At 37.8% G+C, this 12,483-nt stretch overlaps 1 protein-coding gene across 1 annotated transcript in view; it reads left to right on the forward strand.

The window, feature by feature from the left end:
* Positions 1-12,483, forward strand: part of LOC129761262 (neuropathy target esterase sws) — a 69,080-nt gene that overhangs the window by 39,593 nt on the left and 17,004 nt on the right. The window lies entirely within an intron of this gene.

Here is a 12,483-nt window from a genome sequence, read left to right on the forward strand (position 1 = left end):
ACAATAAAATCCATTTTAATTTTCGAACGAAGATCAATTTCGTTAGCGCAAATATCAAATGGACTAATCACGCTTCTCAATACATATGTAATTGTAGAACATATGCGAATTGAATTTTCCCATTTTCCTTCAGAGTTTACCAAAAATTTCCAATTGTCATGTTTGGTTGGAATATGTTTGGTTGAAATATGTGTATTATTTTTAACGGGACCCCCTCTCCATTCCAGAGGAGGGAGGAGTGTCATACCATCAGAAAAAATCCTCGTACATAAAAACCCTCACATCCCAAATTTGGCTCCATTTGCTTGATCAGTTCTCGAGTTATGATTAGTTCTCGAGTTATGCAAACACCACCTATATATCAGGGATGGCCAAACGGTAGTCCGCGGTCTCAATAAAACATATAAGTTTTAAGAGTAGATAATTATCCATTAAAGTTTCCCTTTTAATGCTTTTTTTTCTTTCAGATTGTCCATAACCATAACTTGCAATAAAGCAAAAACTTGTCACTAGGAACAATTTCAACAATGTTTTCTCCAGGCATATCATTTGTTGAATGACCAATTGAAAATGCTGGAAACATCCGGTATAAGCCTTTTTATTTTGATTTATTGTGCAACGTAAGAGCTTCATGACATTCACTAAGACGCTTCATAGTGAATTCGGCATAAGGTTTTGACGTGGGACTACGTCTAACCGGAATATATGGAGGGTAAAATGAAAACCTGAACACAGAACATGCAGGAAAAAATGCAAGATTTCGAATGCCTATAACTCGAACATATCTCACTGGATCGGAAAGATGTTAGCATCAGTTGATAGGGAATATTTCTACGCATCTATCGCAACTAACAAAATGTTATTTTTCATTAGATAAACAATTGAATAACTGTAAAATATTAGGCGGTATCTAAACGCCCTAACTGCCTCGTTTTGATTGGCTCGATTTACGATTTCCCTAACACAGCCATCTAAACCAAGCAGCCTTGGGGGAATCGGCATTGCAAATACATGAAAGTAGGGGGACTTTTGTTCTCAACGAAAAATGTTCCCTAACACAGACTTCAAACCCAAGCAGCGATGGAGAAATCGGCATTGCAAACACATGAAAGTAGGGGGAGCTTTTGTTCCCACCGAAATGTGTTCTGGAGGAAATCGGCATTTCAAATTCATGCAAGTCGGAGGTATTTTTGTTCCGACTGAAATGTGTTTCCCTAACACAGACTTCAAATCCATGGAGCGTGGGGAAATCGGCATTGCGAATTCATACAAGTCGGGGGTATTTCTGTTCCGATTGAAATGTGTTTCCCTAACACAGACTTCAAAACCAATGTTTCTGGGGAAATCGGCTCTGCAAATAAATGCAAACTGCGAGTACTTTTGTCCTCGCTTGCCTTCTGCAGACTGGAATATATCTGTCCTAACACGACCTTCTAAACTTAGGAACCTGGGAAAATCGTGCAGACACTAGAAGCGAATGAACTTTCCAGTTTCAAGCAAATTCGCGATTTGAGAAGTACGTACACTTGAGAGATGTAAAATTTAGAGGGAAATGTAAAATAAAATAATCGTTTGATAGTTCTTCCGTACATATATTTTGTCCTAGGCATCATACCAAACGTAAAAGGTATGACATTAAATTTACTTGTAACGAAGAACATAATCTATCACAATGCATGATTGACCTTACATGGCAATATACAATCTTTTTACTCACAAAGCATTGAATTCAATTGAATTTGGAAACTGTTTCATTCAATCAAGAATTGAAACGAATGATTGCTAACCTAAGGTAGTCCCACGTCAACCTTGCGGTTGTATCATAGATATAACCCACCCATTTTTTTTTTTAAATTAAATTTTTGGAGAAAGCTTTGCCTTTGAAGACTGCGAATGCGAGTTTTAATGAAGCATTGTTATTTTTATTTTACACTGTGATAAGCAATGTGAATTAGTTTTTCAACCGAATTTTGCTCGTTAGCTCTATTTTGCTGTTCTAGATGCAGTCTGGTGAAAGCTGTCGGCATAATTTTTCGAGCTGTTCGATTTGCTTGTTGCATTCCTGATATTTTTCTTTGGAAAACATTTCGGCAACGTTCAAAATAAGGAATTTGCAACAAATGACGTTCGAGAAAGAACTCGATTCTATAACATTCTATCGATTTACAAAATACAAGTTGCTCGGTGTGATAGTTATAGGGATCGAATTGACTATTCGATTCAATCTACATGATAGGGACCAATATTTCCGACAGATATTTCTTATAGGGGAGATGGGGGTAAGACGGACATGTTAAGGAAAACTTCAATTGTATCTTTGGAAACTCATGTTTTCCAAAAATTAAAAGCAGTTTCTTACAGTTCAATATACTGGTTTTCGAAATTATTGGCCAAATGTTTTATAAAAATGTGTTTTTTCATGTTTTTTACTGAAATTAAAACAAGCTGAAAAGTAGCACATTTTTATCGAAGCGGGTATAATGGACATGTAGTGGGGGAATATGGATAGGTCAATAATATACGATGCGTAGAAGCTTATCCCTCGCGAGAGGAATAATTTCGCTCTCTCTCAGTGTTTGTGCGTTCAGTAACTAAAATAGAACAAAAAAAGAAAGCAACATAAAAAAGAGTTCAATATTCTTCCCTTCACTTTCTATCATGCATTGAATGTGACTGTCCATTTCAACACCACCAGTGCAATTATTTCAATAATTTAAATTTATCACTCACGAATGAATTTACTTTTACGTATATTCCTAATATCGCTTCTCTGTTAACTCACAAACCGAAATGTAACCATCAGCGAATTCAATTTTGCAATTAAACCACTCAAAATGCTTAATATCGAAGCCGCAAAAATTACATCCACACGCGGAATCATGTTTGATTTTCGGTTTTTGTTTCCCTATTTCACTTTTGATCAGTATTCGTTGTCATAAGATGGTTTAAATATTCAAGGATAGCATGTGGAAGGGGTGCACCCGTGGCCGAGTGGTTAGCGTCTCACATTATCATGCCGGGTGTTTGGGTTCGATTCCCGTTCTGGCCGGAGGATTTTTCGTCAAAGAAATTTCCTCCGACTTGCACTGTGGTCACGCGTATTCTAGAGCTTGCCCCTCGGAATACATTCAAGGCGTGTTATTTGGCTTAAGAAATCTCAACTAAGTTTTAATGGCCAGAAGATGGTCGGGCCCTCGTGCTGCTTCAATAGTGGTAGTAAGCGCTTCTATAGGCACTCCTTAAGGTAAACCTGCCCGTTTACCGTGCCGGTCATCACGAAGGGAGCGCTCCGCTTTCCGCAAGAGCAGATCGCTTGCCACACCATGTACTTTTTGGCAAACTTGGATAGTTTCTGCTTGCGAATCTCCTCCGGAACGCTGAATTTGTCCTCTGAGGAGAAGAACAACAGGCCCGGCAGCTGACGAAAGTCCGCTTTGACGTAGGTTTCGTCGTCCATTACCAGGCAATGCGGCTTCGTCAGCATTTCGGTGTACAGCTTCCGGGCTCGCGTCTTCCCCACCATGTTTTGCCTTTCGTCGCGGTTAGGAGCCTTCTGAACCTTGTATGTACGCAGGCCCTCCCGCTGCTTGGTCCGCTGGACGAATGAACTTGACAAATTCAGCTTATTGGCGACATCCCGGACCGAACTTCTCGGATCACGTCTAAACTGTTTAACTACGCGCTTGTGATCTTTTTCACTGACGGAGCATCCATTTTTGCCGTTCTTCACCTTCCGGTCGATGGTTAGGTTCTCGAAGTATCGTTTTAGTACTCTGCTGACCGTGGATTGGACGATTCCCAGCATCTTACCGATGTCCCGATGTGACAACTCCGGATTCTCGAAATGAGTGCGCAGGATTAATTCACGACGCTCTTTTTCGTTCGACGACATTTTTCCAAATTTACAAAAAAATGACAGTGAAGCATGGCCAACGTGATTTATACACTCTTATCTGATTATAAGCGAAAGCTGAAGATATAATTCCTAAAAATTAAATTTCTACAGCGTTTTTTCCGTGATGCAATTTGATGTGACACACCCTTCAGAATACTTTCAAGACGTATTATTTGGGATAGAAATTTCAACTTAAGTATTAATAAAAAGGACGCAACTAATACTACGTTGAAACGCTGGAGCTCCACTAGGAACATTAGAGACAATACAGAAGAAGAATGTTTTTCCTTCAATTAACCGACCTATACTCGAGCATACGATCTCACAGGCCAAGAATCAAAAATTTTGTTTTGAGGAGGTTAATTCAGCCTGTTGCCTATAACTATTGAAACTGAATGAAGTTGGAGAAAAAATATTTTCTGATGTTTTTTTTCATTTAATATACTATTTTTCTATGTTTTTAAATACAGATAATGCCTAAAATACACATAAGCAACACTACAGAGATCTGTACAGTCTGTGTGTATGATTCTTCGCGCGAGTACGGGAAATTTAAAACTGTGTTTTATCGTCTATTTTCGTTTATTTTCAACTTAATGTACGCGACGTTGTTTAACCCTCCTGTACTCGCATGCAAAATCATAACACGTATACTCGCGCACGGTGTCACAGACCGAAAATTTAGCTTCTCTGTAATGTTGCCATTGTGTATTTTTCAGGCTTTATTGGCATTTATTTGAAGAAGAGGGTATGATTGAATGAAAAAACTCCAAAAAATATGTTTTCTTCTTCTTTATTATGTTTTAATGGTCATCTAATTCAGCCTCATCAAAATAGAGTAATTTTTTATACTCTAACACAAATAACGAAATTCGAATTTTTAACTGTTATTAATTAAAAGTAAGCAACTGAATATAATTCATGGAAGTATAAAGAGCTATAAAATAACATAAAAACGTATTAATCGATTGTGGTTTCATTGGAGTAAGAATCAGAACATAGCATAACTGCATGCTCGAAACAAACATATTTTTTACATTTCATGCGGTTGTTGCGTGTTTTTCGGGTCTTTTATCGAAGAGAAAAATGTATAACGACCTTCTAGATAATTACCAGATGATAAAGGTTCTGGAATATAAAGTTTGCACATTTCTAATATTCTTTGTCTCTGTTTTCTTGGTAAACTAAGAATTAATGCCTTTTTTTAGATGAGGCATAAAAAGATAAAAATAAAAGGATTTCTAGGAACTTCCTTTTCTTTTTCTTGTTTTCTTGTCGATATTGTCTATTATAAAAAAAATATCCCCGAAACTGTTAAAAATTACCATAAGCTACCGATTAGTTTATAGTTTACTGTTTACAATTCTTCCACAAGTGCAATTCTTTCACAAGTGTGTATATGTATGACCATTATATTTAGCGAATAACTATACGAAAGTCAAACATTTATATTTTGCTTTTGAAAGTATGAATCTAACGACGAATAGTTAATATATGGATCCGTTCAATCCAGTTAAAAATGGGACTGAAATCAAATAAGAATAGTCCGGTAATGATCTTATATTCAATAAATATTCCACGCCACTAACATTAATTTATACATTTCATTCAACAATATTCTAGAATATGAAAAAAGACACTTGTCCAAAAAAGTTACTCCTATACTCGCGTCGGTGTCTCAGACCGAATGTGTAAAAAAGTGACACACGTCCCCTTCTTACCAACACATGCGATACGCTAAACGATGACGAACGACCAATAACGAAGCTAAAGAGAATCGCAAAGTCGTAGTGTTGATATTTTCTGAGAAATGAACGAATTATTGATTTCTCGGTCTGACAGACCAATGCGCGAGTATAGGAGTGTTAAAGAAGCACTAAGAGGTGTTCCGTGGAATGACATCTTCATATCGTCAGCTGATTTTGAACGTGATGAAGAAACCTATAGGCAGCACGCCATATCAATGTTTGAGTTTCTTAACTCAATCGACGTTTTCACTGCGGACTCGAATGTTCTACAGTTGTATGCAACAGTGTAGACTTCAACGATATGTCGCTGTGTTTCGTGCTGTTCACCATTTTCGCAAGGTTTGCCTCTTTTTACAGGGACTACCCGAAATCGACAGCCCCGTAACCGGAATGGTTTTCATCAACTCTTATTCGAGTTCTCAAGGATAAACGAAAAGCGTTGAAAAAATGCATAAGAACAGAACTCCGGAAAATGTTACTTCTTACAAAACAGCTGCGGCGATCGTTCAAAGTGTTACACAGAGAAGCGTATCAAGTGTACATCACTGGGATCCAGAATGGGATAAAGGAAAACCCGAAATCGTTTTGGAAATTCGTGAATAGCAGACGAAAAAATAGAGAAATTCCGGATGTGATGAGTTACGGTAACCGATATTCAACTTGTGGACAAGAGACCGCCGAGCTCTTTGCGGAGTATTTCAAGAGCGTTTAACAAAATTACCACCCGAGAACCGTCAACTCTTCGAATGACAGGACCGATGACCTGTTGATTCTCTCGCATCGTGAAGTGAAACAAGGTCTATCCGATCTGGACCCGGGTAAGTCAGCAGGACCAGATATACTCCCCGCAAAACTTCTGAAAGATATAAAGGATGAACTTATCGAACCCCTGACTACTCTATTCAATTACTCGCTTACGTCCGGCTACTTCTCGCCACTGTAGAAAATCTCGCACATTACTCCAATCCATAAGAAGGGCCCCCGTTCAGATGTCGAAAACTACCGGGGTGTTGCAATCCAGTCCGCGATGCCAGAGTTATTTGAACGACTTGTTTACTCTCGCCTTTATGAACGTATAATCGACCGTGTGTCAGCAGCACAACATGGTTTCGTGAAAGGAAAGTCAGTTTTGACGAACCTATGCGAATTTTGCTCTACCGTCACGGATTTTATATCTAAAGGGTATCAGGTGAACTATATACATACAGATATGAGCAATTTTTAGAGGCGAATGAACTGAAAAGTTTAAACCCTCTTAAAACCAAAAAGAAGAAGAAGAAGATATGAGCAAGGCATTCGATGTAGTAGGAATAAGTACCATAATGCACGCGGTGGATGATTTTGACATTCACGGAAAAATGTTCGAATGGATTGGGACGTATCTGGAGAGCAGAACACAATATGTGAAAGTGCACAACAACGCATCTAGGTCCTTCGGTGTTAGTTCAGGTGTTCCGCAGGGTAGTCATTTGGGGCCTATTCTGTTTGTCACGGTCATGAATAAATTACCTTCATGTTTGGCCAACGCAATAGTGCTCATATACGCGGACGATGTGAAAATTTTCCTGCCCGTGAAACACATCGATGATTGCCGTCTGCTTCAGCAAGATTTAGTCAATTTTCGGAGATTCGTCGAGAGCAACGGACTGAGTGTAAACCCCAGCAAGTGCTCCGTTATTACTTACACCAGGAGAGCTCAGCCGATAACTTTCGACTATAGGCTGGGAGGTACGGATCTACAACGAGTAGAGTACGTTCGAGACTATGACGATGGATCAATCTCTCACGGTTAACTTCCACCTAGAACGAATAGTCAAGGAAGTGCTGCAACTATTTGCTCTCACTCGTCGTTTTGGGCAAGAATTCATTGAACCCCACGTAATTCTGAGGATTTACGAAAGCCTTGTACGGTCTAAACTCGACTTTACGAGTGTAGTGTGGCGGCCGCAACGCGATCTGCATATCCAAAGATTAGAAACTGTCCAGAAAAAATTCCTGAAGTTTGCGCTGAGGAATTCAGGATGGAGAGGAGAACACCTACCAGTATACGAAGATCTCTGCTGTTTAGTAGACCTGGATACTATCAGAAGAAGACACAGAATCGCGGATATGACTTTCTTATGTAAACTATTGAGCGGATGGATAAGAAGTCCGTGTCTCTACGAACGGATAAATTTTAACACCAACCCCGTTCCTATTCGTCGCCGGAGGGTTTTTGATCCATCTCTGAGGTCCAGAAATTACACCCAGCATGAACCTACAACTCGATTCATGCGTGAGTTTAACATGCTGCAAGAAGTGATTTCCATAAATATGACAACAGAAGAAATTCGAAGAAGACTACGATTATTTTTAAGAGGACAACTAAATGTATAAGTGAAGATGTGTTTCCATGTTTAGTTTTTATGATGAGTTTTATTTTTCATGTTTAGTTTTTAAGAGTAATAACGGGCTTGCAGCCTATAATCTAATAAACATTTTTATTATTATTATAACATTTGAACATTTAGTCGCCCGTAGTGCCCGAAAGTTTGGCCACCCCTCTATATAGGAAATTTATTCAGATTTTTTTTAGACTAGAGCATAAAAAGTGAATAGAGTAAAACAAGTAAACAATTTAACAAATAAGGGAGGTATGTATTTTGGATTCTACTCGGTGCATGCGCTGTAGGGGAAGAGCAACAATCAAATGCAAATCCAAATTTTGCATTAATTTTCATTCCTCATGAATAACTGTGTTCTACTAGTTAAGTCCTTCATTTGATACCCATATAAATGGGGTTTAGAGAAAATATGTAATCCGCCATCTTGGATTTTCAAGATCATGAAGTACGCAGTTTTATAATGACAGCAGAGATAAAGGTGTGTTCCAAATTCCAGATCAATTGCAATCGCCTGCAAATGCATCGATATCTCTTATGCTGAAAATCAATCTCAAGATAGCGGCCGACGATAGAATGAAGGCAAGCACAATCACCGCTCTCTTCTATACAGTGCGAGTCAGCACATTTTATGGAGCACATGACCGAAATCGGCATTATGCAAAACCATCCAATATCGCTCAAATTAAAACGACACATGATAACACATGAGTAACGCACAAACCATACGTCCATACGTTTCGTCCGTACATATGGTTGCTTGTAATGAATAGCTGTTTACTGCGGGACCGCAGACAAAATGTGTGGGAAGGTAGGGGTTTCTTTCATCAATTTGAACTTTATATGAGCTGAAAACCCGTAATGTATAGCATATAAACAATTGCTGAGGATATTTCCTCTTAATGTGTGTATTTGGAACCAAAATCCATTCATTAATTCTTAATTAACGTTCAAAAACTGAACACTTTTTCACACCGAAATATTGAAATGGGCCCCTATATTGAACGATTAGACGTAGTCCTACGTCAAAAATCACAAAAATGGGTGTGTTATATCTATGATATAACTGCAAGGTGGACGTGGGACTACCGTTGGCTTAGTAATCATTTGTTTGTATTGATTGAATTATTGATTGAATGGAACAATTTTCGAATTCAATTGAACTCAACATATTTTCTGTGTAAGTAAACAATATGAACAAACAATATGAACAAACGTGTGAGCCATCTTGGTTTTGATGGCTGTGTTAGGGAACACATTTCGATGGAAATGAAAGTTCCCTCAATTGCATGGATTTGCAATGTCAACTTTCAATGAATCACCAGATGATTATTTGGCACGTATTCAGACCATTTCTGGATTATAACACTTACAAATATTGTAAACATCATGGTTCCACGCCATTTGCATTAGATTTACTTGGCTAAACCATGTAATTAATGCATTTCGATGACCTAAATTCTGATCATGAGTTGTCCAATTCACTAATGTTGTTTTTTCCACATGATTTCTATGGCAACCGCTTGGCGCGCTACAGTTTGTTTACGTTTGTTTATGGTGTGCTTCGCGCATAGCAGAAGTAAGGTTTTTCTGTGTTGATTGTGTTGAGGTGAACATTTCTAAAATGCCCAAGAAAAGGCAATATTCTGAAGAAAGCCTAAATTATGAATGAATGAAACTCAAGCAATGATAAATGCAACAAATTCGAATTTGTTCAGTCAAAAATTGTGATTTCTTAAGCTGGACAAACCATGATCATTTTCTGGACAATCCATTATCAGAGGTGGTCAAACCATGATCATAATTTTTCTTTGAGGAAAATTGTTAAAAAACATAAATATTTGAATAATTTCAACGCCTTATGAATAAGAAACTAGAGACTTAGGGCTTTTCAACAAACCCAAACTCGTCTTGATTATATGTGATTTTCAGGAAGAAAAATCGATTTGCATTTACTAGTTGCGTGAATACACCCATAATTGGACAAACCAAGATCATCTACTCTAATTGTTCTGTTTTATTTTCTACCTGCGATAAAGCTTACAAGAAAGCCGCAAACATATTGCCATCAGTGTTCAACTTTTTTTAACCTCCTCCTATTCTTATTTCTAATATTTTTTCTGGTTTAGTTATTGCTGTATTGTTACGAATAGTGAAATAATAGATAGTAAAAATATTCTTTATTTTATTTGTTTAGAGCTCGGAAAAACGTCCAAAATTAGTGCCTCTACACTAGACGGGCAATGTTCACTATATTGACACTATTTTTTTCAACTGATTCAATAGTTTATGATGTTATCAATGGTAAATATGTGTTCTTCCTCGTGTATGGATTATGTTCAACTGAATTTGAGTCGCTTTCTTGCCTAGTCTCCAGGGCCTTATAAAGGAGTTGAACTACCTGTGCAACGAATGCATGTTAACTTTGAAAAATCATAACTCAGAAACAAAAAAAAAATCTCTGTGATTTTTGGATACGTTATGTAAAAAGACAGAGTTTTGAAGAAAAAATATAAAAAATATAGCATCCTCTATCTCTAAACCATGTAACAGTTCGACTGAAAAGTTTATAAGATAACACAGTGAAACTTTTTTTTTGCAAAATTCAATTTTATTATTCAACATAATTGCCTTCGAGGGCGATACAGCGATTATAGCGATTTCTTTTCGATACCATTTTTATAGTACTCTTTCGGTTTTTCCAAAATAGGCCTCAGTTTCGGTAATCACTTCATCATTGGTCTTAAATTTCTTACCAGCGAGCATTCTGTTCAGGTCTGCGAACAGAAAAAAAATCTCTGGGGACCAAATCTGGAGAATACGGTGGATGCGGAAGCAATTGGAAGCCCAAATCCTGCAATTTTTCCATCGTTTTCATTGATTTCTGATTTTTCCATTTTTTCACAAAAACAAAATTTGCTTCACGATTGCTGTCGAATTTTGACACGTATCTATTGAAAGATGGTGCTTTGTGGTAGTCACGTAGATTTTTGCAAGAGGTGCCATCTAGACGTAATCTAACTTGACAAAAAAAAATCGGGATAACATTAAATCTTGACGTTTTATGCAATTTGAAGATTTGGATTAATATTTTTTCAACCCTCGATTTCATATACTACTCTTTTGGGTGATTTTCGATCAAACTTTGCAGGCTGTGCGGCACTAATAAATGAAGTCCGATTAAGCTGATATTGTTTTTCGTGAGAAAAATATTTTTAAGAAAGTCTCGTTTGGAAATTCGAAGATCACTTGGCACTCTAATTGCAAGTGAACAGGCGTCTTTCAGAAACTGACAAATTGTTTCATCATGAGTTCCCCCACATCGGCCGCACTTTGCCTTGTTGTTATACATTATATTGCTGTGGTTAAACTTTTTGCACCTTTCACAAGCCTTCATTACCTTAGCAGTGACAATTCAAATCTGAATAAGCACATGTTCAATTTCGAGCATTAACATTTCATTTTTGGCAGAAAAGATGACATTTCCTGTGCATGAGAGTCAAATGCGCAAATAATGAGCTGTTTTAAAAGCATAAAACGGTTTGTATGTATGCGAGCAGACATCTCTTTCTGTTTTCTTTTCTCTTTTCATTTGGGATTGTGCCAAAAAAAAGTCCATACGACGTCAATGGGAATCGAACCAAGGCCGGCTGGAATGCAAAATTGCTTTACACGACCACGCTATCCATATAGCTGCCAGCGCTATTTCAAAGGATCGTGATAATATTACACCTCATCATAAAATGAAGTTGGAAGGTGAACGAGAATATATCATTCTCTATCTGGGCCGTGTATTTGGCAAACTATACGGAAAGCTTTCATATGCTTTCATTTAAATGTGTCTCCTGTTTTGCTCCCTCACATTGGCTCTAGCATATATACTATACAAATGATACACATGTATTGGGGAGTAGAACATTTTATGTTCTCTTTCAGCTCATTTAATGTGATAAATCGGGATGCCAGAACATGTGCTAAAAATTAACTTTGGGTGTAGGAAGTGTGGTCGCTTGAAAAGTAATCCTAACGGAGTGAGATGGAACATATTGTCTGAGTGAATCTGGAAAACTTTTTAGTAGCCTTTGACATTCGAGAACGCGCACAGAATTGAGTCGGCCATCTTTGAATTTATCGCTTCCATGAATAATCACGTGTTCGGATCGATTTCGGGTTCATCCACGTCTCCATCAATTTAAACATCGAAGCAGGGTTTATAAGTTATCAAACACGATATCATCATCGGTACCATCAACGAAACCACAATATCGTTTGATGTTCTTTCACACGGAATAGCTCCGTGTCAGCAATTGAACGGATCGAACGCAATAGTTTAAACAACATAAATTAACCGTGCCCACTCCATCAACAAAACTCGAACGGTTTTGCATCCAGCATCCAGCATCAGCAGCTTGCGTATATCGTTTCAGGGAATTTAGTTTATCGGAGAACAATACTTCGA

This window comes from Toxorhynchites rutilus, chromosome 1 (assembly GCF_029784135.1).
Source record: "Toxorhynchites rutilus septentrionalis strain SRP chromosome 1, ASM2978413v1, whole genome shotgun sequence".
Lineage (NCBI taxonomy): Eukaryota > Metazoa > Arthropoda > Insecta > Diptera > Culicidae > Toxorhynchites > Toxorhynchites rutilus.